Source organism: Mauremys reevesii, linkage group 6, assembly GCF_016161935.1.
Source record: "Mauremys reevesii isolate NIE-2019 linkage group 6, ASM1616193v1, whole genome shotgun sequence".
Taxonomy (NCBI): Eukaryota; Metazoa; Chordata; order Testudines; family Geoemydidae; genus Mauremys; species Mauremys reevesii.
Window position 1 is genome coordinate 39745353 of NC_052628.1, and position 26337 is coordinate 39771689.

The 26337-nt window shown below is 40.7% G+C and overlaps 1 protein-coding gene and 1 long non-coding RNA gene across 13 annotated transcripts in view; one reads left to right on the plus strand and one right to left on the minus strand.

Moving 5' to 3' along the window:
- LOC120408227 overlaps nt 1-194 on the minus strand; it is a 67918-nt gene extending 67724 nt beyond the window's left edge. For all 3 annotated transcript variants that reach the window (XR_005600550.1, XR_005600551.1, XR_005600549.1), the window contains exon 1: nt 111-194. This is a non-coding gene — a long non-coding RNA (uncharacterized LOC120408227). The remainder of the gene's footprint in view (nt 1-110) is intronic.
- The window catches only part of ERBIN (erbb2 interacting protein), a 249589-nt gene that overhangs the window by 19192 nt on the left and 204060 nt on the right, over nt 1-26337 (plus strand). For 2 of the 10 annotated variants that reach the window (XM_039544895.1, XM_039544900.1), the window contains exon 1: nt 400-651. The exons of 3 other annotated variants lie outside the window; for them this stretch is intronic. The gene's annotated coding sequence lies outside the window, so the exon portion shown is untranslated. Of the gene's footprint in view, nt 1-399; nt 652-711; nt 1167-1421; nt 1444-15313; nt 15335-26337 lie in introns of those variants that run through there. 5 more of the 10 variants (XM_039544891.1, XM_039544899.1, XM_039544901.1 and 2 more) reach the window with 4 other exon arrangements.

The window sequence follows — 26337 nt, forward strand, 5'->3', positions numbered from 1 at the left end:
AAAGGGCACCAACAACTAAGAGTTGTTGCTTTTTATACACAGAGAACTGTAGCGTGCTAAAGGCTGCAGCATTTTGGGTGTAACGAGACAAACGCGAACGTTACACTGACCTAGGTCAAGCCTTTTCTCGGCTACTTTATTTCCCTTTCCCTCCACCTCCGCCTCGTCCCTCTCCTGCCTTTTCGCTCCGCGGCTGCCTCTTCCCCACGCCCTGCCCTTCCCCTCCCCCTCGCATGTTCCTCGCTCCCCCTTTTCGCTCTCCCACTTCCCTGTTTCACGCAACGCAACTTGCTGAGGCCTCGCTCGCGGTGCGCAGTGATTGGCTGGGGATGGCCGCCCCTCTCGAGGCTCTGGCTCCGGATTGGCTGTGACCCTCCGCCGCTCGCCCCCAGCCTCAGACTTGTTGTCTGGCTCTGGGGTGAGGCAAGAGGGTTCTCCCCTAGCGGCCAGGGGGAGGGAGCGTGAGAGAGGCGCGTCCGCCCTTCCCTCCCTCCCGGCGGCGCTGCGGAGTTCCCCCCGGGCTGGGCGGCGGTGCTGCCGCCTCGTGTATCGCGGGCGCCCCTGGCTGCGGCGTGGGCGGGAGGTGGCTCGGCTACTCGCGGCTCCCCCTGCGGCCGCCCGGGCGTGGGGAGCGGGCAGAGGAAGGGGCAGGTGAGGAAGGAGCTTTTCGTTCTTCGCCTCGCGCCCCTGGCGGCGGTTGGCGGCGCGAGGCGGGCGGGGCTGGGCTGCATGCGGCAGTCGCTATAGGACAATAAAGCGGGCGGGGCGGGTTGGGTTCGGCGCGCGGAGCTGGCCTAGAGCGGGGAGGAGGCAGCCTGGGCCGGGCGACAGGGGGCGGTGGCGGAGCGAGCCGGGGGCGGGGGGCTGCTGGGTGGGCGTTGCGGACTCGCCGTCTGTGGCTGTGCCCGGGGCAGGAAGTGACTCTTCAGCGCCGCGGCTGGGGGAATGTGACTCGCTTGGGATCGGCCAGCCACTGAAAGCGGGATCGGGGGTGCCGAGAAGCCGGCGCTACTTCCCCCCCCGCCCCAGCCCTGCCTCCCGGCCGAAAGCGGCTGTATCCGCTCGGCCCACCGGAAGAAAACTTGTTTGGATTTAAAATTCTCCTTGGGGTAGAAAGGAGCCCCGCTGGCGTGGGGTGAAGCTTCTTGAGACAGCCGCGATCAAAGGTAAGCGGTGCGGAGGAGGTTTGGTGAAGAAGCCTTGCGCCGAAGGGAGGGGAAAGGAAGGAGCTGGCGTTTCATTCTGATATCCTGTTTTTGGCCTTTATTTTTCTCGGTGGGGTGTGTTGTCTGCCTGAAATAAGCCCGAGTCTCCTTTTGTCTCTTCCAATGCTCTTTCTGTGAGTGGGGTCGTTATTTCCATGGAGGTTGCGACAAGAATCTGATGAGATCGAAAGTTTTTAAGCTCCTCAAACACAGAAGTTTCTTTGTTCAGCAGGATGAGGTATTGAAGTGAAACTGCCCGGTTATGCGTTTGTGCTTTTTTTTTTTAAATCATTCTCTTCAGAAATAGTTACTAAGTCTGGCAGCTTAGTTCCCTTCTCTGCAAATAAGCACTTCCAAAGGGGGCTACTCTTTCTTTTCTTACTTGAAAGAAGTCCAGAGGTTTTGGAGATCCCTTACTCTTTATTATTTTGCCTTACTCTTTAAGGGATGTTGGTTCCTTTCCTCTGGCATCTGATATGTGAACCCTTTAAAAAGAACTATTGGTCTTTATTTGTAAAAAAAATTGTGTACTTAATCCTTTGTAAATAAGGTTGCATTACTTCTGCTCTTCAAGATGAAGAGTTTGGCTACCTATTTAATTGGAGAGGAGTTAGTTTGTTTAATTTTATCTTAATATCTGGGGCAGGATAACTAACACTTGGTATAATACCTTTCCTTACAATAGAAATTGATTTTTTTTATATGCAAGAAATGTGCCCTAAATTTGGAAGCTGTAAAAGTTTATCCTGATAACATCTATGTAGAAGGATGGAAAATAGCATAGTTTAATATAAGTTACTGTAAGGACTGATTCTAAAAAATCATATGGTATAATTTTGGTTAAAAAATTGGTGACTAAAATTTAGCTTTCATTGCTTTAGATAAGATGTCTCATCAAAATATGTTGCAGGGGTAAGAAAATGCACAAGCTCAATTAAATGTGGTATCCTTAACAAGATGTTTGCAGTATTGCATAATTGTGACTACAAGTTACTTTGCGTCTTGACTAACTGCACTGAACAAAAAACAAAGTTTCTACGTGCTGTATCACAACTTGGTTTAAGATGCTTCAAAGAGGCAATTACCAGAGGTTGATTACATTGGGGTTCCAAAACTACCTGTGCTGAGAGAGACCCCCCTCCTGCATTTATGTAGAAAATCATTCAAGTATTATCTTTCCAAATAATGCATTAAAGGCCATAGCTTGGGACTGGTTTGTGTTCCCCTTGGTAAAAGACAGTCTAAATTCTTGTTCTTGTATAACAAATTGGATGGTGTTGTGTTTTCAGTTATGCTGATTGGATATGGTGTCTGATCAGTCTGATATAGAAATATGGAACTGTCATGTCTGAGAAGCATGTGCACCTGACAGTCAAATAAGTTCACCTTTGTGTGAACCTTTTATACTTGCTGTATATGTATCTGTCTATTTTTCAAGAAAGTAAAATATCTAATGACTCAGATCAGATAAATAACAGTAGGCAGTTTTGTGTATATATGAAACAATTATTTATCTAGCACAAATTGGTTTAGTAATGGTAGTCTTTAGTGGAAAAATGACAAATTTGTGTTGATACAAAATGGATTTTTCAAGTGATAAAGTACAAGTGATTGGGTTTACAATTTATAGACTTCACAGGCAACAGAAAAGGTTATTCTTGGGCATCTGAAAGAACTAAACAAAATAGATGACATTGAACTTCATCTTCCTTATATGGTTTATGCTTGGCAGTAAAGCAATGAAGTCTAAACAGAGTAATCCTTTTACAAAGAACGATCACTTTCCAAAGCAGTGCTTCATTCCCAATAATGACTAGGTTCTACAGGGGGAAAAATGTAGTAATGCATGACAAATTTAGTTGTAAACCACTGCATTTCTAATGGATGCAGTTTTGTTTCTTTTCAGACCTTTTGTTTTTCTGATGATGCACTAGGTATTTTTCAGTCATGTAGAAGAAAAGATCCTTGTATTTGGGGCTGCAACTTTTTAAACTACAGTTTTGTCATTATGGCAGCTACAAGGCCCTTCTTAAACAATGAAAGTGCAGTTCGCTGCAACTTACAGCTAGTGGTTGACACAGAATGGCATTAATTTCATTAACATAGTTTAGTATTAATTAGAGAATTTATTCTTTTTTTGCAGCCAACAGTGTTTGAGACTAAAAAAATTACATGTTAGTCAAATCTTTAAATTGTCATTTTTGATCAATTCATTTTATAAAATGTTAAACCTGCTGATAAGTGGGTCGTGTGACTGTGTATATATGCTAACTCAGAGGTAGGCAACCTATGGCACGCGTGCCGAAGGCGGCACACAAGCTGATTTTCGGTGGCACTCATGCTGCCAGGGTTCCGGCCACCACGCTGGGGGGCTCTGCATTTGAATTTTAAATTAATCTTCTTAAACATTTAAAAAAACCTTATTTTCTTTACATACAACAATAGTTTAGTTATATATTATAGAATTCTAGAAAGAGACCTTCTAAAAATGTTAAAATGTATTACTGGCACGCAAAACCTTAAATTAGAATGAATAAATGAAGACTTGGCACACCACTTCTGAAAGGTTGCCGACCCCTGTGCTAACTGGTGCTGTTTCAATCAGTGTCTTAAAAAATGTGTTTGGTATCTTATTGAAATCTTTTAAGTTGGTGTGCTACTGCCACTTTGGACATAAGACTTAACATAACACTTTCCCCCCACCCCAGTTGAGTTAAATATATACAAATATTGTCTTATAACATAGCTACTTAAAATGAAAATATCAAAAAAACAATTATAGTGGTGTACAAAATCCAGTTGTGGGTAGCAGAATAGCCACAAGAACGTCACTATTCATATGTGTAGACACTTTAGTTATTTAAGTAGATATGTACAAACACTGTCTAATAGCATATCAAGTTCAAATAGAGTTGATTTAGGGACTTTTAGGGATGAAGAGCGATTAGCAATTTTTATCCAAGCATTCATAAAATGTGGTGGTGTGCGAAAGTAAATGTATGTTTTTTTTTTTTTCCCTTTAATGGCATTCATGCATAGTGTATGGCTTTAAGGTAAATGGCAATATTGAACTTTTTCCCATGGGGTTAGAATATAGTTAATTTTTTAGCATGTTAGGGGAAGTTTGATATGATTACTTCCACTCAGTTTAATGTAAATGAATTTTTCCTCACCTTTACAACTTTATACCATTATTCATTTACCTTCTTCCTTCTGAAAGTGAAATACTTCAGAAGAGAAAAGTTCCCTCTATTCAGTGTGATGGACATGCTTCTATTATTTTAGGGTTTCTTATCAATCTCTTGTTGCTTTTTTGAGAATATGAACATTTATGAGAATATCAAGTGTAGGCTCTTCCCTTCTGGAATAAACTAATACTTTTGAAGGAAGGTTTGACAGTTTTGGGAGGGAAAGCTTTTCTTATTGACCTGAAAATAGCTCATACCCATGAGAGCATACTACTGTTGGTATGGGCAGCTAATACAGGTGCTTACAGGTGACGTGTTTGATTAAAATATTCTCTGTGTGGAAATTGCTATAAACACAGAGGTTCAGATGGAGTAATGTTGATGTTTTTGCATAGTTAAAACAGTTGAATTGCTGAACAAGTGGTGATGATACTTGTCACAATAGAATGTAAATATTCAAACACAAGCAGTGTTCATTGTTTTATTTATAAAATGTATTCTAAATGATTCTTGTTATTTTGTAGTATTTTTTGGGATATCCTTTATCTCTATTTTTGTGCAGTGTTTTTGCTTAGCAGTTACCTACTATTCAACAATGTAAAATGTTTGTTTTGCGATCCTTGAGCTTTTAATATAGCTGGTTTTAGCACTGTTGCTCTTCATTTAATTTCTTGTATGGTTTTATTTTTTCCTGGAGGTAGTGCAGAGGAATGATATTTCAGCACTGAGTTGGTGTTTGTTTGCATTTTGCACATATAGGATATATCCAAGGCTTTGTACAATTGAGAGAGGTCTAAATGGAACCAAACTTTGTTTTAACTCTAACAGAACCGTACTTCACTTATGTTGGAGGACATCAGCATTGTAACTGGTTCTCAAATAAGCAAACTAGGAAAATGTGATCTAGATTAAATTACTTATAATGTGGGTGCTCAACTGGTTGAAAGACCATGCTGAAACGGTAATTAGCAATGGCTCAACATCAAACTGAGAGAGCATATCCTAATGTGTTCCTGCAGGAGTCAGTCGTGGGTCTGATACTGTTCAATGTTTTCATTAATAACTTGGATAATGGAGTGGAGAGTATGTTCATAAATTTTTGGATACCACTAAGCTGGCTGGGGTTGAAAGCACTTTGGGGGGCAGGATTAGAATTCAAAGCAACCTTGGAAAATTTTGGTCTGAATTCAAGCCAGATGACATTCAGTAGATGGGTTGAAGATACTGTGCTTAGGAAGGAAAAATGCACAACTACAAAATGGGGAATAACTGACCAGGCAGTAGTACTGTAGAAAAGAATATGGTGGTTATAGTGGATCACAAATTGAATATGAGCCAACAATGTAAAGCATTAGCTAAAAAGGCTGGTGGTATTCTGTGGTATATTAACAAGAGTGTTGTCTGGAAGACATGGGAAGTAGTAGTCCTGCTCTATTCAGCACTGGTGAGACTTAGTTGGAGTACTGTGGCCAGTTCTGTGTGCCACACTTCAGAATGATGTGGTCAGACTAGAGGGAGACCAGAAGAGAGCAGCACTTAGTTTTTCTTAAAAAACAAAAACAAAACAAAACAAAAAGACTTATGAGGAAAAGTTTAAAACAACAACAACAACAAAAAACTGGGCATGTTTAGTGGTGAGTAAAGAAGGCTGTTGGGGGACCTCATAAGTCTTCAGATATGTTAAAGACTGTTATGAAGAGGATGATGATCAGTTGCTCCCTTGTGCCTACTGAAGGTAGGACTGCCTAATCTGCAGCAAGAGAGATTTAGGTTAGGTATCAAGAAAAACATTCTAACTGGAAGGGTTGTTAAATACTGGAGGCTTCCAAGGGAGGTTGTAAAATCCCCATCAGTGGAGGCTTTGTCTAACCTGTTGGGGATGGTCTAGGTATACTTGAGCCTGCCTTAGTGCAGGGTGCTGGACTAGATGATCTCTTGAGGACTCTTCCAGCTAGGGCTGTCAAGTGATTAATCATGATTTTTTTTTAATCAGTTTTAATTGCACTGTTAATAGAATACCATTTATTTAAGTATTTTGGGATGTTTTCTGCATTTTCAAATATTTATTGATTTCAGTTACAACACAGAATACAAAGTGTGCAGTGCTCACTTTATATTTTTATTACAAATATGTGCACTGTAATAAAACCAAAAGAGAGTATTTTGCAATTCACCTATCCAAGTACTGTACTGGAATCGCTTTGTCGTGAAAGTGCAACTTACAAATGTAGTGTGTGTGTGTGTGTGTGTGTGTGTTATATATATATATATATATGTGTGTGTGTATAATTACATAACTAAACTCAAAAATAAAACAATGCAAAACTTTAGAGATTACAAGTTAATTCAGTCTTACAAGTCCACTCAGGTGTGGTGTGGAACATGCTTTCAGATGTCTTAAAAAAGCAACACTCTGATGCGGAAACTATAGAACCCGAACCACTAAAAAAGAAAAATATTTTCTATTGGTGGCATCTTGACCCTTCATCAGCGCGAAAGCATGTCCTCTGGAATGATGATCGAAGCATGAAGAGGCATATGAATGTTTAGTATATCTGGCATGTAAATATCTTGTAATGCTGGTACAAAAGTGCGATGAGAACGCCACCTGTTCTCACTTTCAGGTGATAGTGTAAATAAGAAGTGGGCAGCATTATATCCTGTAAATGTAAACAAACATGTTTGTCTTAGCGATTGGCTGAACAAGAAGTAGGACTGCATGGACTTGTAGGCTCTAAAGTTTTACATTGTTTTATTTTTGAGTTTAGTTATGTACTTTGTATTCTGTGTTATAATTGAAATCAATATATTTGAAAATGTAGAAAAATGTCCAAAAACATTTCTAATAAATTTCAGTTGATATTCTGTTTAACAGTGTGAATAAAACTGATTAATCACAATGTTTTTAATTGAGTTAATTTGTTTTGAGTTAATAGCTTGAGTTAACAGCGATTAATTGACAGCCCTGTTTCCTACATTCATATGATTCTATCATTAGCTATAATCTTATCTTGTCTTTTTTGCAAACAACTTCCCCTGTAAGTGTAGGCCTACAAAAGCAATTCAGTTTTTGAGGGAGAAAGCTGTTTATTTTGGAATAATCTGTATTTAAAAAGTTAGAAATCCCATCCATCAATTAAAAGAAAAATAGGGTACAAACCTCTACCCTTACTTTCCTGTCAGGTTTTGTGGTTTTATTACCACACTTACATATTCCCTGATGTTGTACGAAAGACTCTTGTGAGTAGGGGAACAGCAATATTGGCTGTACACAGTTGTGTCAGATGCACAAAGGAAACATGGGGATGGGGGAATAAAAATGTATTCTCTAATTCCATTCAGTTTTCTTAGGTGTGTCTTGTAATAGTAGAAGGTAAAAGCGACTCGTAAAGCAGGTGCTGAGTCTGGGATGTGGTCTTAAATGGACTTCCTTTCCCCTCCAATGCCAGAACTTCCTCCAGCATGGAATACTCCCTTTGCTGGTGCAGAGCCAACATAATAGAGCTATGCCACCACATCTTGTAGCCCCTATCATACCTGTTTGCCGGGGTGAGAGAGGAAATGTGTCCTGAGTGCTATGTGCTTTGGTTATTCTGGAATGCCAGACAGCACCATAGGGAGCGGTTGCAGGCAGCACAAGTGGAATTTAACCGCTAGAAACCTCCAGAAAGGAAATGCATTAAAAACCTCTCTACTGAGCACGTTCTCTCTCTCTCTCTCTTTTATTTTAGGTCAAATTACCTGTTTGAAGCAGACAGTCAAGCTATATTTGTCTTTCTGCAGACTGTTAGGTGAACTTTGTACACTCATACACTGAGCGCTAGCATTAGTTTTAGTAACTGAAGTGGTTGTAATCTCACTAAACATTGCAAGTCATTAAAATTAAAAATTCCTCTATTATCCCTCCCAAATGAGTTATTTGTCCTCCATTTGAAGAGGTCATCCCCAGAATTCATGCTCCTTGAGGATCAGCTCTCCAGTGTGAAAAAGGTTATACTCTTAGCTCTTGACATTTTTTTATCCCTACAGATAGCCATAGAGGAATGGCACAAGAGTCAGCCTTTCTGTTGGTCATCATGTGCCTGCCTCTGGAACCTTTCAATCAGTTCTTTCTTGGCCACAGACAGTGTTGGAGCTTTCTGCAGGAGCTGTGTGTCTCTAATCACTGCTCTAGCATTCTCTGATATCCTTTACTGTGCCACACATTCTAGCAAGGGGAAATTTTATTAAAATTGTTGGGTGCTTTATTGCAGTGCTTTGGCCCACCTTTCCAGTAATGTTTTTAGCACCTATTTTTTCATCACTTTAGTGTGTTAGTCCTTGGCCTTTTGGGTGCGTATTTCAGCAGTTAAGTAGTTTTGTGGTGCTTTGATGCTTACCCATGGTGCTCTCGCACCTGCTTTTTGTATCATTTATTTCAGGAAGTTGTTAGTTTCTTAGCCCCTCAGAAGGAAAGAAGACTGCTCAATTGCTTCAGGTCATGTCCATACAGCAAAATAGCATCTGTAACAGACTAACACACATTGCATCATTTGCTTTAGTGTCAGCTTTGGCAGCTGCTGTCACTCTAACTGTTGAGACAACATGGGGAATGCTTCTAAACCCTCTTTGAAGCACCTCGGGGATTCTTCTGAGGCTGCTCAGAGTTGCTTATAGGGCTTATCTTTGGAAGAATAGCCAGCGTTGACCAAGAAAGAGAGTTAATTGCTTGAACTTTGGGTTGGTACAAATCTAGCTTGCCTTGGTAGACCTGGAGGGATAGCCTTACTACTGAAGTATTTTACGTTGTTTCCATTTTGACAAAGCATTTGACTTAACCTTGGCACTTCAAATGGATGGTACTGAGCTTCAGCTTACCTTGCTTGGCATCTGGTCCAGTGCCCATTAAGTCAGTGAAAAGACTCCAGTTCCCACTGAAGTTAATGGGAGCAGGCCTCTGAGATGAAGCCTTGATGGAAGAAGCTAAGATAGGAAGTATCAGGAGAGCCACTGGGTCTCTGATGCGTTGCTGTCAAACAAAAAGGTTTATGGAATTCCGCAGGAATTTATGTTCTTGTGTAAGGAATGAAAATGATTCAGAAGACATAATGTATGACCAGTGATCAAGCTAAATTGTTCCTGATACACTATGAGGTTGCTTTGAAGGGTTAACTCTGATTGGGGAGTGCTAGGAACTCTCGTTGCAATTATAACATGCTTTATGTCAAGTTCAGTGCCTATATACCAACAGCAGACTCTCAGCAAATTGTTCAGTTTTAGCACTGGTGCTTCTTGTCTTACAAGTATTAGCAAGGCAACTATTTGTGCTTCTTGGGGTGCATACTGCTTTCCTGCCCCCATCCTTCAATTGTTTAGGCAATTCCAGATATTTGGGGAGGGAAGCCTGGTTGAAGATAAGAATTGTGAGGATTGCTGTCTGGAACCCAGAGAAGTTCTAGTGTAGAAAAATGTAGAAGTTAGAGTTTGGGTTGTCTTCTGAGACCCGGAACTGAGAATCCTTGTGGAGTTTATACCTTGTAAGCCAGGGGTGGGCAAACTATGGGCCTCTTGGCACTGCGGGGCTAAGGCAGGCTCCCTTTCTGCCCTGGCGCCACACTGCTTCCAGGATGGCTGGCACTATGTCCATGCGGCCCTCAGGGAGAGGGGGCTCAGAGGGCTCCACGTGTTTTCCTCACCTGCAGGTACCGTCCCCCGCAGCTCCCATTTGGCTAGGAACAGCTTCAGGGAAGATGGCCAATGGGAGCTTCAGGGGAGGTTCTCACAGGTGAGGGCAGCACATCCAGCCCTCTGCCTCCCCCCCCAGGGGCTGCAGGGACGTGGTGCCGGCCACTTCCAGGAGCGGCACGGGGCCAGGGCAGGCAGAGAGTCTGCCTTAGCCCCGCTGCCACCCCGGAACTGCTCAAGGTAAATGGTGCTGGGATGGAGCCCGCACCCTTCTTCACCCTGGATCCCAACCCCTGCTGCACCCCTCCTGTACCCCAACCCCCTGCTCTGAGCCCCCTGCCACACCCCTTCTGCACCTCAACCCCCTGCCCTGAGTATCCTCATACACCCCACAGCCCTAAATTCATGGCCCCGCATGCAATTTCCCCACCCACATGTGGTCCTTGGGCCAAAAAGTTTGCCCACCCCTGTTCTAAGCAGTAGCTTTCCTCCTCTATGTAGCAGATTGCTGTAAAATAGAAACTACAACTCATTTAAATTACCCAGAAGATGAGAGGGAAGCTTTAACTTGGAACTTAATTTCAGGAAACATTTATATCCAAACTGATGTGATTAAACTAGTGGAAATTATAGACATATCTTTTCTTTTGAAAACTTCTATGCAAGTTATGGTTCTGATCCTGCAAGTACTTATGCATGTACTTATGAGGAATTTTATGCATAAATGTTTGCAGGATCAGAGCCTGTATTTTAACTAATAACAATAATACCTAGCTCTTAAAATGCAGTGGTGTTGTAGGCATGTTGGTACCAGGAAGGTAGAGAGACAAAGTGGATAGAAGTTGGTCCAATAACAGATACTACCTCATGCACTTCTGTGGCTCTTAATAGTAAATCAGGGTGGGTTTGGTAGCATACCAATCTAAGGCTTTCATGGAAAAATGCTCAAAGTACAGGATATAATATGCCGATATAAAAATTGCATTGTCCTCTTTATCACTGCAGGACATTTAATGGGTCACAAGCAAAGATGCTGATAAGCTGTTGCAAAGAGAAGTAAGAGTAACCACAGAAAACCATCGGACTCCTTGTTTTTGCAGTAAACCAGTGGTGATTCAGAATGTTTGCCTGCCATTTAGCATTGGATTCTTATAGGAGAATATACCCAACTGAGTACTTCTGGTCACAACTTTTCTTACATGATCATAACATAGATACAGGTTGTTAGAACTCACGGTGTCATGTTTTGGGTTGTCTTGAATTTTTCATTTCACACTGAGTATAATACATCTCTGTGACCTGGAGCATCCAGTCATCCAATAATGGAATGGTGGTTCATCAGCTGGCTATAAGGAGGGTCTTTAAGTAAGAGAGAGTGACACATACTCAGTAGGACTTGCGTTAGATTAGTGTTCACCTCCTTTTCCCCTTAACAACTATTCCATTTATTCTTTTTATTGGGTAGAGTATTCAAAACAAACATACAAAAAAACCAGAATTCTTTTCGGAAGTCTTTCTCCCGCTCCCCCCAAATCTACTTTACAGTGATGGGAAAAATTATTTGTTCTGTAGGAGGTTAATAGGAAGGAATATGTGTTGAAAACGCTGTGTGGATCTCTTAAGTTTTCTAGTTACAGAACGTTAAAATGTCACTACTTGAGTGTTTCAATTTTAAAAGGAAAAAATACATAGACCCAAGAACCCTGAACTTTGAGTCTGATAGACAAGATCAGAAATGTAAATACAGGAGAAATAGCTAAAGGATTGTTCAGTTATCTCTTTCTCTAGTACATTACCTTTTTGCATAATTCATTGAACAAAGGCAGTTTTTGAATACTTGTTTTGGTTAACTTTCATGGAATCGTGTTCAGAATTATTTTAAATTAGAAAGTCCTACATTTTCTCAGGATTGTTCCTAACACAGACGTTTTCAGTTCATAAGCATATAGTACCAAAATCTATTCTGAAACAATAGAACATTTAAAAAAAATGAAACTATTAGAAAAGCCAAATAGCTTCTCTGCAGTTTTTAGAGCTAACTACCTAATCCTTCCCTTCCTCAATCTGTCCCAAAGGAGCTGAGCTGCAACATTACTAGCAACCAGAATAATGGTCCCAAGTTTGTCGTGAACTGAAACACATTGGCATAGGCCCCCTGAGCCAGCATCACCTCATTCCTGTCTGTTTCTGTTACCCTCCCATTTGTGTGTACCTTGTTGCATTCTCCTCCTACTTCTAAGGAAAATAACATTTGTGCTACTGCATTTATTTTCCGTAGCAGTGTGAAACTGCGGAGACGCATGCAATTCATACTGTCTCTGTTGGAGAGATGTGGTGAAATAGGAATATTGTTCTATAGCAGGGGTAGGTAACCTCTGGCACACGTGCCGAAGGCGGCACGTGAGCTGATTTGCACTGGCACTCACACTGCCTGGGTCCTGGCCACCTGTCTGGGAGGCTCTGCCATTTAATTTAATTTTAAATGAAGCTTCTTAAACATTTTAAAAACCTTATTTACTTTACACACAACAATAGTTTAGTTATACATTATAGACTTATAGAAAGAGACCTTCTAAAACCGTTAAAATGTATTACCGGCACGCAAAACCTTAAATTAGAGTGAATAAATGACGATTCGGCACACCATTTCTGAAAGGTTGCCGACACCTGTTCTATAGGATTTTCCCTGCTTTAATCTTAAACATGAAGGGAGAAATATGGTATTCCTGGGATCTTGTGCCAAATCCTCTATCCTCTCTCTTACTGTAGATTTAAGGAATAATAATGAGGATTGGTGATATTGCGGTAGGAGGCAATGGCATCCTAAGTGAAGGATTGTGCCCTCATTGCTGGAGAAAGTGGAAGGAAGTAGTGAGATGGTTGTGAGTTTGTTAAACACTCTTTTGCCTCCCTCCTCTTTCACTATCTTCAGTAGTGAAATGTGAAAAACTTCGGCCAAATATCAGACAAAAAGCTTCAAAACAACCAAGTAAATTGGGGTTGATCAGTCTTCACTCTGACTAGTGAACACCTATTTACACACTGGCTTCAATTGGACTCATCACACAAGTAGATATTTACCAATCTGATTCAACAGTGCTGAGATTGCACCTCTTATATGAAATGTTTAACCCTGCAAGAACCTGCAGATACTACTGGCTTCCTTTGCAGAGGATTTTCAACCAAAATTATTTTGAAAATAGAAATTCTGTGTGAAACAGAGCATACCTTAAATTGATGTAGTTTATTGCTTGATTCGGAGTCTGCAAATCTGCCCCTCTTCCCCCCCCCCCCCCCCCGGTTGTTTGTTCTCTCCAATTGACTGCTGTTATGGTACCTTTCCCCTTTTCTAGACCCTTGCTTGTATAGTAGTCTGAGAAATTGTGGAGCAGACTTAAAATTAATTAGGCATTTCCTACCCAGAGACTATGAAAGTTGAAGCCCCAAAATTGCATCCTGAATGGAATCCCAGCACTCTTTCCCCTTTTTTGGTGAGTGGGAGTTAGGCTTCTCACTAGAGTATTTTTGCATTTGTTTTTTGGTAGTAGATATCTAGCTAAATTACACAAGCCCTGCACAGAATAGAATAAAAGCAATGGTAGCCAGAGTACTATAGAAATAGAATTGAAACAGATTAATTTTAGATTTCTGACAAAGAATGGTAGTGGAGATAGATATCTGAAACTTAGATTAGGTAACATTAAATACCTTAAAACTTTGTACAGACATGTCAGTGTGTCTTTCACTTCCAGTAAGGAGCAGGTGAGGGCAAAACAGAAGGCTGTTGCAAATTCTTTTTCCCCGTAATTCTTTTTCTCCCTCTACTCCACTACTTTGGGTATGTCCAGGCTACCTGCCGGATTGGCAGATAGCGATCGATCAATCGGGGATCGATATATTGCGTCTCATCTAGATGCGATGTATTGATCCCCGAACGCTCTCCTGTCGACTCCGGAACTCCATCAGGGTGAGTGACGGTAGCGGAGTTGACGGGGGAGCCACGGCCGTTGATCCTGCGCCGTGAGGACGGGAGGTAAGTCGAAATAAGATTAATTGACTTCAGCTACGCTATTCCCATAGGTGAAGTTGCGTATCTTACATCGCCCCCTTCTCCCAAGTGTAGACCAGGCCTTAAACGCAAAAAGGAGGGGTAGATGTGATCATGTTTGCACAGGCATCTAGGTTACTGATTCTCCGTTTCAGATTCTCTCCTAATGAATAACATGTTTTAGTGTTGTAGGAAAACAAAACATACCAATATTATTTAAATTCTGCTGCTTGTGACTGAAAACATTATGATCAAGACTTTTAAAAATGTTTTTTTTATTGAGATACAAAATCCCTATTTAGGCTCCTAAATAAGTGGACTGACTTTAAAAAGTACTGAGTATCCAGGAATGACCATTAACTTTCAGGCACACAGTAGCCCACCCTTATTGTAGGTGCCCTGTTTTTAAAAAACAAACAAACAAAAAAACCCTTAAATATTTTTAGTCCACATATATTTTATCTCTAAATATTAAATATTTGTTTGTGGTAACCAGGGATATAGAAGCTGAATATTAATGTAGAAATGGGGAAGATGAACTGGCCCATGACCTTTTGGAAGTCAGTGGAATTTCCCTTTAAACCTGGACTAAGATACAGTAACTAAATGTATAATAAATATTTGAAGGGACTTGTTATAGTTTTCTTAACAAAAGTTTTTGTATTACCATGCTGTTTTTCTGTTGTAGCCAGCATGTCTGCTGAATGATTGATTTCCATAAGTAGTGGTACCTTTTTTCTCCTCTGTCTAAGGAAAGAAAAATACTAGCCCTCTGGAAACCATCATAGACTATATTTGTAACAAAATTATTGTTAGAACAGCCAAACTATTCTAACACCAAAACTGCCTATTGCAACAGAAATAATGACTTCTATAGCTCTTCATATTTCTTTCTGACTTGAAGTGTGCAAAGTTATTTTTTCTTCTGTTTGTTTTGCACATAACAGTATCAAATATAATAATAATAATTACTTTCTTATGTTCTACCACACTTCTAACCTCCCTTCCTCCAGGAGTGAGAGAGACCATAAGTAGATAAACATTAAGCGGGTTTAGTGAGAGTAAAACTAAGTGAACATGGGGAAAGCAAATATTGGAACACATGTTGACTCACTATATGGCTATCCAAGCAAATGATGGGAAGAGGCCACATTGGAACCAGTCTTCAAAGCAAACAGAGACTAATCCTCCATAAACTGCTATGAAGAGCTAGTCATATGGACCAGGAGGTATGTATCAATTAATGTAGAGAAAACAAAGGAAATAAAGCATATGTTCTGTTCTAATTAATCTCTAAATTGTAGTTGCTGTCTTGTTTGTTGAAGATAAACCTTTCTTTTGGTGCTTTCCTTAGCACCTGACTCTGGAGCTTTTCACTTTAGTATTTAATAACTGAGCATCAGTTATGAAGCTGTAAGAAGGCTGAAATGTATTTGTTTCCATTGTAAGATGGATTGTCTCATTTCTAGTTTTATGTTTTTGTACTGTGCTCATGTAAAATTAAGAGAAAAGGTACTCTGTGTGAATAACATATTTTTTCCTTCTATTACTTTGATAAGGAAGAACTTGTGGTTAAGAAGGCATGTTGAAAATTACTGAGACAAAGAAATTGAAACTATATTACCTAGAATAAACTGGTCTGCTGTCATGGGGCCAACACATATAAGATAGAATTACGTACTTTAGGTTGCAGTGGTAATATCCTCTAGTCTAGGTCTAAGGACAGTATCCTGGTGAAAATCCTAATCATATGTGTTTTCCCTTATCTCCAGGATTCCTGATAGGGTGTTGTGCTGCATCTTGCTTGGGTGGGTTCATTTTTTAGTATTGGCATCTGGTTGGTAGATGTTTGATTAAATTTGAACTCATAGCATTCCTTCTCTCACCCTGCAGTTTTTTTCCCCCCTCTTATCCCTCCACATCTTGACCACCTGGATCATTTTAGGGGGTGGTTTCTGCTAGTCTACACTTCCACTTGGCTGAGTGTCTGGTGCTCTTTTTCTCCAAATTCAATGCAGAGGCTTTTATGGGAACCTATTTAATTAATAAGTTCTGGGTTCAGCGTTTGCTGTTTTCCACCATACTATTAGACAGATTGTTTGTTTGTTTCTCCTTATTGATTCTGTGTTGGAGATGCAGTGTGACTTAAAGATGTTTTGAGCAATGGGTCCACTACCCACAATTCCATTCATTTGATTTGACTTATTGAATCTTTTTCATTATACTAGTTTTAGCTAGAAATTGTTGGGCTTTTTTTTTTTTAAACCTGTAATCCAATATCTTTCCATTCCCAGATATCCTCTGGAGTAGTCATTACTTTGTCCTCGTTCTCTTTCAGGTTCATGTGAATCTGGGAGATAAGCAGGGAAATGCTTGCTCTTGGCTTTTTTTTTGGCTATTCTAACTGTCACTCCAAACTATATGGCAGGAATTAGTAATTACAGAGATTAATACAACATTTATGGGAAGATGTGGCATGGGCTCTGACAGGCAATATCTTTGTAGTTTTGTAGTACCTGCAGCTACTCTTTGTTAACTCAAACTTATTCAATTTCAGGGTTCTTCCCCCTCCCCTCTCCCCCAATGTGAGGACAGATTGTAATATGTGCACAAAGCATTGCTTATAGTTTAAGTGATTTTTAACCTTTCCTGCAGCCTGCACCCCTTTGGTTCTCAAAATTATGTTCTCGCACAGCTTAAAGCTAAAAAATATGTTCTCACACCCCTTAAACCTAGATACATTTTGTTTGTATATTACAATAATTGTTAAAAAATTAATACATAGGTTTGATGAAACTAAGTAGTTGTACTTACATGCCTGTGCTTAATTTGTGTTTTTGATGATTTACCTTCTAAAAAAATCTGGCATGACTCTCACCCCCAGAAAGGGCATCTCCCCAGGTTAAGAACCATTAGTTTAAACGCTGATGATAGAAAATAAGTAACCAATCACTCCTTTAGTACTTTCTGAAATATTGCTTGTTTCCTAAAATTTTGCAATAAAGTGATGCACTGCAGATAAATTAAAATAGTCTTCAGGTAATGTGGATTTACATGGAAAATCCACTTAATAGATGAGAGTTTTTCTTGAAGTATCAATTTAAAGGTGCAGTTTTAACAGTACAGCTTACTTTGAATATCTGCTGCAGATCATTGCATAGTTTAAGGAGTGGTTTCTTGGTTGTACTGTACAGTGCAGTGTCAATATTATGAACACATTTCTCTGATCCCAAAATATATTAAATAATTGAAGAAGCAACATGTGTAGAAAGAATAAAAATGGTACATTCCTATGCAAAACAGTAGTATTCTGTGTGTTTTAGTGTTAAAAATAAAATCCAATTTCTTTCCCTTAATTCTAAAGAATAGCATTAAATGAAGGACTTGTTAAGCAGCGTTTTCATTACCTAGTACTTATTGACGTACACTTTTTTAGCGGTCTCCTCTTCTGTGTTTTCTTCCTGTTTTCCTTTTTTCTAACCTGTGTGTCAGTAACTTTTTTTTTTTTTTTTTTTTTGGGTGACTGATGAAACCTCCATGGTTATCTCTAAGCTGTATCTCAGTGTGTATTCCATTTAGAATTACATTTCACTTATGAGGGAAACACTAACTTGATGTCTGTGTATGCTTGCGTGGAAGTAGATCTATCAGTATGCAAAGTAGACGCAAAGATAAATATTTATGAAGAATAAGAATTTAACAGTGATACCATTTAAAATGTCTTTTTAACAGGGTACAGTGGAAAACATTTTGTCTTCAGTGCAAAACTAGTTTTTTTTTGGATTGGGATTTATTACAAATATGAATTTGCAGAAAAGGACATTTCTCTGCCCAGCAAACTCTGCAATTCCTAACAGACTATCAAGGCAGTAAGTAGTAACCATATCCCCAAGTAGGATATAGTAGGATTTTATTATAATGGAGAAACAAGCCCAGGGCAAGATTCTTGCATTATACTTGAAAGTGAAGTTTTATTTGAACTAAGGGATAGTCATTCTTTGATTCCTCTTAATTAGAAGGTGATCCTATTAAAAACTACATTGACCGGAAAAACCATGTTTTCGGAAGCTGTAATTTCAACATTTTTTATTTTAGTCAGTCATTTTACCATAGAACTTGTGTAGGTTTGAAAGTGAAATGTCTTAGACTCTCTGCTCAAGTTTATGGTTTTATTTGGTAAGTGTAAATGAGGTTGAGCATATGTGTGTGTTTCACTGGGAGATGTGTGTTGACTTGTGCTGTTGGCAAATGGGTGTTGAGGGAGTGTGTGTGTGTGTGTGTGTGTTTGAGATTGTTGTGGTATTGTGTGGGTGGCTATGAAGAACTGTGGGTCTTAGGCCATCTAATCCACCATATGTGCAGTCTCCCTCATACAACCAATGAGATTGTTGCATGCAAAACAGTTGTACAATAATGGTGGTGGTGGTTGGGTGAGTTACCACTGATCTCTACAATAGTCTAAAACTCCTGGCATGCAGTAGATGCATGCCATGCTGTTTTACTATAAGATTCCAGGATAGTCACATGTGTGGTACTCTGAAGCCTAGAATGTCTGTTTGTTTGAATCAGGGTGAAGCAATGGAAACAGCTATAACTATGATTTGAGAGCTCTTTCTGTGTTCAGAAAGCTTCATCTTCCAAATGGGTTGCTTTTCCATCCTGAGCACCTCATGTGTGGCCTTTCTCAGCTTCCTTGATCTTTTCAGGGCTGGCGTAAGGTGAACACCCTATCACACCATCTAATTTTTAAGTTCTCAACCATTTTGACTTTGTGAATTATACTTGTGTGTACAGCTATAGTAAGGGCATGTATCTGTCATGTCAAGAGTCTTACACCATTGTAATATCAGAGGTAGCTCAACTAATCACCACTCTTAGTCTATAGCTAGTATGTATACAACAGTTTCGTTGGTTGTATGAGGAAGACTACATTGATGGTGAATTACTTCGTCCACTGCCACACCATGGTATATAAATGTGTGACTTGAGGTCAGGAAGTATGCTGTCAGTTTGTGATTTGATGCCTAAAATTTTGTGGTTACTACTGGAAGCTAGGCCTTCTGTTTTCCCCCCATTCCTTTGGAGCCTTCAAAAGGGACCATGTGATGCAGATCCTAAAATATCTTATCCACATTGGGGTGATCATTTCAAACTTGCAGGAGCAAACTGAGGGTCCAAAGGTTTATTCAAGAAACTGCATAGGCCAAGAGGTCGGGGGTGGGTAGGGGGAGAAGGGATATGTGGCCCGTTTTGAACTTAAAGTGGCTGAACCAGTTTGAAGTATCAAAAGTTCAAGATGTAACCTCTCCGTTCAATTTTAGTAGCCATGAGTGAGAGGACTTCATGCTATTAGTTAACTTGAAAGAATGATTGTTCAAACATGCTTGCCTTCCATTACTAGTATCCTCTCTTGATCTGGTTCTGTGAGCCAAACTTTACTTCAGATTCCTCCAGCACTCTTTACTACTAACAGGGGAGAACTTAAGCATTCCTATACAACTCATCCAAGAGCTGGCCTTTTCTCTCCATACAGACGGCTAAAATTCTCACCCAACCCCTCACCATTTCATGTCTGGACTAGTGCAACTGCTTCCTTTCTGGCCTTACCTGCTGCAGCATTCCCTTAAAGTCCATTGAAAATATTTCTGCTAAGATCCTTTTTGTGGTTTGTTGGTCTGGCCACATCAAATCCCTCTCTGAGTCTTTGTTTATAGCCCTTCACAACTTAGCCCCATCCTATGTAGCTGATATAATTGACAATAATCAGGCTTTAATGCTTTATTTTAAATGATTTAGGTATCTGTAAATACTGACTGTAAATTTGGCTAGGTACGGTTCATCCTTTTATATCCCAATCTCTGCTATCAGAGGGGTAGCCGTGTTAGTCTGGTTCTGTAGAAGCAGCAAAGAATCCTGTGGCACCTTATAGACTAACAGACGTTTTGCAGCATGAGCTTTCGTGGGTGAATACCCACTTCTTCGGATGCAATCTCTGCTGTGTCTTCAGCCTGGCTATTTCTGTTTTTTCTTTTCTCCATCTTTCCAGGACATTGCTAGTCTGACCTAGAGTCTGCACTAGCAGATAAACATACCATGGAAAAACAATCCACCTATTATTTCTTGTGTGGCACCCTCTAAGGATATCACATCAGGCATGTATTAAGCAATTTTTAGGTGGAAGCTGTAGGCAGCACATGATACTTCTAACTTTAAAATGTCAACTGGAGGCCAGCTAATGGGAGGCTTAGAAGAGGTAGGACACTTAAGGGGTTGGAAACGTCCCATTCAGAAGAGAAGCCTGCCTATTTGACAGAGAAGCTGGCTCCACTCAGAACTGCCATTAGTTCTGCCACACTGCAGAAAACAGCGTACTGATAGTTTATTACGAAGGCTTCATGTAAGAAAATGGATTTAACACTGGAAGTTGGGCTGCAAACTGCCATAAATATCAGGAATTCACTCCCATACAGCATCTGTGTTTTGTTTTTTTTTCCAGTGGAACTGCTGTATCACAATTTTTTGTCTACTATTGTTACAGGAGCATCAAAGAAGGATTTTTTTCTTTAACACTAATCTTCCTGTTAAGTGGTTTTGTGTTTTTGTCAGCACATTGTGTAAAGTCAGTTAAATTTTCTCCCTTGCATAGTCAATTAGCTAGTCAGTTCCCCTGTTTTACAAAACAGGAGCAAGAGATGCTTGAAAATGGGAACTGAGAGTCCACAAAAGGACTCCTGAGCACATACAGTCACTGAAACGTCTTTTAACCTTTTAAAAAATATTGTCTAGTTGAGATTTCTATCACAAAATGTAATCTTTGCTGTGATTATCTTCTTTAATAGAAATTTTAAGGAAAAAATAAGTCTACCTGAAAAGGTTCTTATAACAAACTATTTTTAGCAGTTTTATCTTAAGATGTTTTTGCTTTTTGTTGTTAAAGTTATACATTTTGGAGGTATTTCTTTGTAGATATACACTTAACAGAAATTCTGTCCTTTTTATGATGATTTTAAAATCTCTCTCTCTCTTTTCCCCCTCCCCCACGTCCAAAAAAAAGTCAAAAAATGTTTTCTGGCCATATAGTCTATTGTATGTTGCAAAAATATGAACAGCTTTTTCTTAGCATGGGTGTCTTCCAGTTAAGAAGACCACATCCTGTAAATAGCTCTCTACAGTCTGAACATAGAATGTACACTACAGCAATTAACATCTAAACTGCTGGCACATCAGTATCTTAATCATAACTTTTTAACTCTGAATGTTTTACCCTTTTCTGGGTATCTGACATAGTTGTGGGTCAGAACATGTCAATAGGTACTCAGCAATCTACGCTATCGTGTATATATGCCCTTATACCACAGTCATGACCATATCGTTCAAGCGCCTTCCATACTTAAGCAGTACGATGAAGTATCCTATTATATGGTGGCTGGTGTCTACAAGCTTCTCCCCCTGGGCAGAGCATGAGACTGGAGTGTCTTGTTTAGGTAGTGGTTTTGTTTTTGTTTTATTTAAATATATAGGTTGCTATATATTTGTAAGAGAGTGTAAGGTCAAAGAAAGGTCACCTTGCACTTGAAAGTGATGCACTTAGTGATGGTCCTTACTTCTTGGCATTCATTCCACAGTCTCTGACTGTCTCTGGAGAAAGTTCTCTCCTGCACAGATGAGTTTTACTGTTGTTGTTGAGAGTTCCATTATTCCAGAAGAATGTAGTTGTTGATGTCTTGGAGCTTCAGATGCCCTTTTAGCTGTTCTGGACCTAGGCCATGGAGCAAGATTAACCACACAAATATCTTCTTCCTAAATCTTTGAACATTTGTTTTTCATTGTCTATTTTTTAAAAGAAATAGTGATTGACTAACACAAATCAGTTCATGACATGTTAATGATGTTAAATTGTATAATCTAATGTGTAACCTAATACAGCATTAAATCACACTCTAAGATTGTACTCTCATGCATGCTGTCAGAGGTACTAAAATATGTGTGCTGACATGTGACAGTGTAAGTTGTAGTACCCTGATCACTCAAGCCTGGTCTACACTGGGGGGCGGGGGTCGATCTAAGGTACGCAACTTCAGCTACGTGAATAGCGTAGCTGAAGTCAAAGTACCTTAGCTCGAATTACTTAGCCGTCCTCACGGCGCGGGATCGACGTCCGCGGCTCCCCCGTCGACTCCGCTACCGCCACTCGCTCCGGTGGAGTTCTGGAGTCGACGGGAGCGTGTTCGGGGTTTGATATATCGCATCTAGATGAGACGCGATATATCGAACGCCGAGAAATCGATTGCTACCCGCTGATCCGGCGGGTAGTGAAGGCGCACCCTGAGATTGCTGCAGCACAGAGAAAACTGCAAGCTTGGTGGGAATCAATCTGTGTGTTACTGGTTGGGATTACTAACATGTAGTGACAGTTGTTGGGCTAATGAGGTAATTGGTTTAGTAATGGTAAGGATATATAATTGGGAGGAACCAGAAGTAAGGGGAGCTCAAAGGTAAGCTGAGGAGGAGAGAGAGCTGTGGAAGGTTACTCCTGATTGTACCGGTGATATGTTCTACTCTGTTTGGAAACTGAGGATTAAAAGTTCATGGGGTGAAAAAGAAACAAATTGTGTGTGGTTTTGACTGTGGGGAACCAGGAAAACAAACTAAGCAGGGCTGCTCACTGGGTAGCCAAAGAAGTGCCTTGTGACATGATATCAGGCTACTTCCTTGAATTCAATATTAAAAGTAAATATACAAAATGACAGCTTTCACTTTAAAGGAAGCTGAATTGAGAAATCCTGTGACTGACTTGGTGTTTCAGTGGAGCTCCATTTTAGAATCAATTATAGTTTTTTCCCTTCTCAGTCTATCTTGCACTCCAGTAATCCAAGCTGATGGGTTGGAATGCTCCTTAGCCAAGAAGAATGCAATTCAGCTTTACCTTAAAGTTCTTCATCTCCCCTTTGTTCTGTTTCTAAATCTCCCATAATATTCAGAACTGCTGTTAGAAACATAATTTGGGAGAAAATGAGCATTTAACAGTAAAATATTAATTAAAAACACATCCTTTAGGTTTCCTCACTGTGTACCAGGTACACCTTCCCTCAGACTTCACCTCCAAAGGCATCATTTCCACTTGTTACCTGAAGTTTTCAGAACCCAAAACTGTGGTAACTTAACCTGTTTTTGTCCTTGCGGTGTCAGGAATAAATCAGTGGGGGGACAGCTCTTTGTTTGATAAATGATTGATACCAACAAGAATTCTTTCACCCAAAGTTCCTTCTTAACTGAGTTTCAAGCACATACACATGTGCAAAGGCAATAGGTTGAGAGCATCGCAAACATAGTTACCCAAATCTGAGATGGTTTCTAGTAGTGAACAGCTTGGCTTCTGGGGGCCCTCCTTCCATCTAGCTGCTGGGGAGAGGCTGTCAGTCTCTGCTTCAAAGAAAAGTTCCCTCAACCTGCTCAATATTTTATTGCTATCTTAAACATAGCACATAACTCGATGGGTCACCATAGTAACCCCTAGTGTGTCACCAATTCTCCTAGCTTCAGTAAATTGCTCATTACTTCTTATCAGCAAAGTATTTCTAGTCATAACAATAAAACTTGTATGTCGGAGGCACTTTAGAACCACTTTATTCACACACTCCCTTCCATTCTCATGGTACATTAACTCTCTGTTCCATCCTCCTATTCTGATTAGCAAACTGCAATCATGCAGCTATTTGGCCTTGCCTGTCAGAGTCCTAATAAATATTTCTAGCTATGTGATATTTGGTTTTCAGCTAACAGTGGCTGGACACACACAATGGCTGCAGTTAAGTCAAATTCAGTTCTCTCGTAACACACTTGCCTTCTATTTGGATTCTTCTGATGCTCACTCCTTCACACCTATGCATGCCAGGCACCACATTCCATGTGTCCTAGTCTCACCTTTCAACCTTAACGTCGGCCCTTCTGTGTGCAGTGTAGTTTTTGCCCTTTTGATACTTACCGTCTATGAATTCCAGTGAGGGTCTGAATTGGTTGGACAGCTAATGCTTGGGCAATGACAATATTTTACTCCCTGTTGGAAGCAGTCTAGTCTGAGCCTTAATGTGTGGTTCTTGAATTAGAAAGTAATGGTTGTGTGTTTTGCTAATGGAGTGTACTCATGAGAGCTTTTGAAGCAATGAACAGCAGCTTCTTGGTGTTTGGCACAAGATGCTGGGAGGAGATGCCTTCTCTATCCATTGGAGAAGGAAGTTTATGTATGTATTTTTTTTCTCTTTTGCCTTTAGTAGGAAAGCTCTGACACCACATTCAGAGCCAAAAGTTCCATGATTCCAGTGTCACTCATTTTCAGATTCTTTCCATTTTTCAATCGACCCGAGCTATCCCACAGTTCCCGCAGTCTCCGAAAAGCATTTGCATTCTTGGCTGAGCTCCCAATGCCTGAAGGGTCAAAAACATTGTCGCGGGTGGTTCAGGGTATATGTTGTCAATCTCCTCCCCTCTCCCCACCGTGAAAGAAAAGGGAAAAAAATTGTTTCTCACCTTCTTTCAACGTCACCGTATGTCTACTGGATGCTGCTGGTAGACACGGTGCTGCAGCGCTCAACAGCAGCATCCCCTCCCCATCCCTTTCTGATGGCAGACGATGCAATAGGCCTGGTAGCCATCATCGTCATTCCGTGAGTGCTCCTGGCTGGCCTCGGTGAGGTTGGCCGGGGGTGCCTGGGCAAAAATGGGAATGACTCCCGGTCATTCCCTTCTTTAAGCTTGTCTCCTGGAGATTCAGTCCCGCCTGGAATATCATAGCAGCTGGAGGCTGCACTTCTTCCCCCCACCCCCCTTTAATGTCTAATGGAGGTTCAGTCCTGCTTGGAATATCCTAGCAGCTGGAGGCTGCCTCCCCGCCGTTTTATCTCAATAAAGTCAGTGTTTCTTAATCATACATTCTTTATTACTTCATCACACAAATGGGGGGATAACTGCCATGGTAGCCCAGGAGGGGTGTGGGAGGAGGGAAGCAACAGGTGGGGTTGTTGCAGGGGCACCACCTAGAATGGCATGCAGCTCATCATTTCTGCAGGATGTCTGGGGCTCTGACCTGGAATGGCTGTCCTCTCTGGTTCTTTAGTAGGCTTGCCCGATATACTAGGCAGGACTGACTCTACCTTTTAGACAAAACATAAAGAAGGGAATGACCTGGGGAGTCATTCCCAGTTTTGTCCATGTGCCCCCAGCCAACCTCACCGAGGCCAGCCAGGAGCACCCATGATAGCAGTAGACGGTACAATAGGACTGGTAACTGTCACTAACTTGCAAAGGCAAGTGAATGCTGCTGTGTAGCATTGCAGTACCGCGTCTGTCAGCAACATCCAGTAGACATACGGTGACAGTGAAAAAAGGCTAAACGGGTTCCATGGTTGCTGTGCTATGGCGTCTGCCGGGGAAAAGGGTACGAAATGATTGTCTGCCGTTGCTTTCACAGAGGGAGGATTGATTGATGACATTTACCCAGAATCACCCGCGACACTGTGTTTGCCCCATCATGCATTGGGATCTCAACCCAGAATTCCAATGGGTGGGAACTATGGGATAGCTACCCACAGTGCAACGCTCCGGAAATCGACGCTAGCCTCGGTACATGGATGCACGCTGCCGAATTAATGTGCTTAGTGTGGCCGCGTGCACTCGACTTTATACAATCTGTTTCCAAATACCGGTTTCTGTAAAATCGGAATAATCCCGTAGTGTTGGCATACCCAGAGACTAGGCCCTGGTCTACACTGTGGGGGGGATTGATCTAAGTTACGCAACTTCAGCTACATGACAGGCAGTTCTTTAGAAACAAATATGAAATAAAAAAGTTTACTAACCTGGATTTTTGCATGTTCAGACATGTTCCTTTCATCGTCTTCAACACAGCTTCCTCCTGAGAAGCAACTCTTCTCATGATGTTGTTTCATTCAGGCAACCAGATCTTGCATTTCTTTGTTGTACTGTTCGCATTTTGCACACATGCCTGTCTTACCCAGAGATAGAGGAACTTCATTAAAATATTCCCAAACTGGGTCTCTTTTATGGCCTCCTGCCATTATAGGTTTTCCTTTCTAGTGAGAGAATGGTATGGTACATCTCAAATCAATGAAGGCTACAATCAGAAAGACTTCAAGACTTCTGGAATATGCTGCTCAAACAGTTTCACTTTTGTTTCTACTGCCTGTCGCTCCCTTCTCACATTTATCTCCAGACT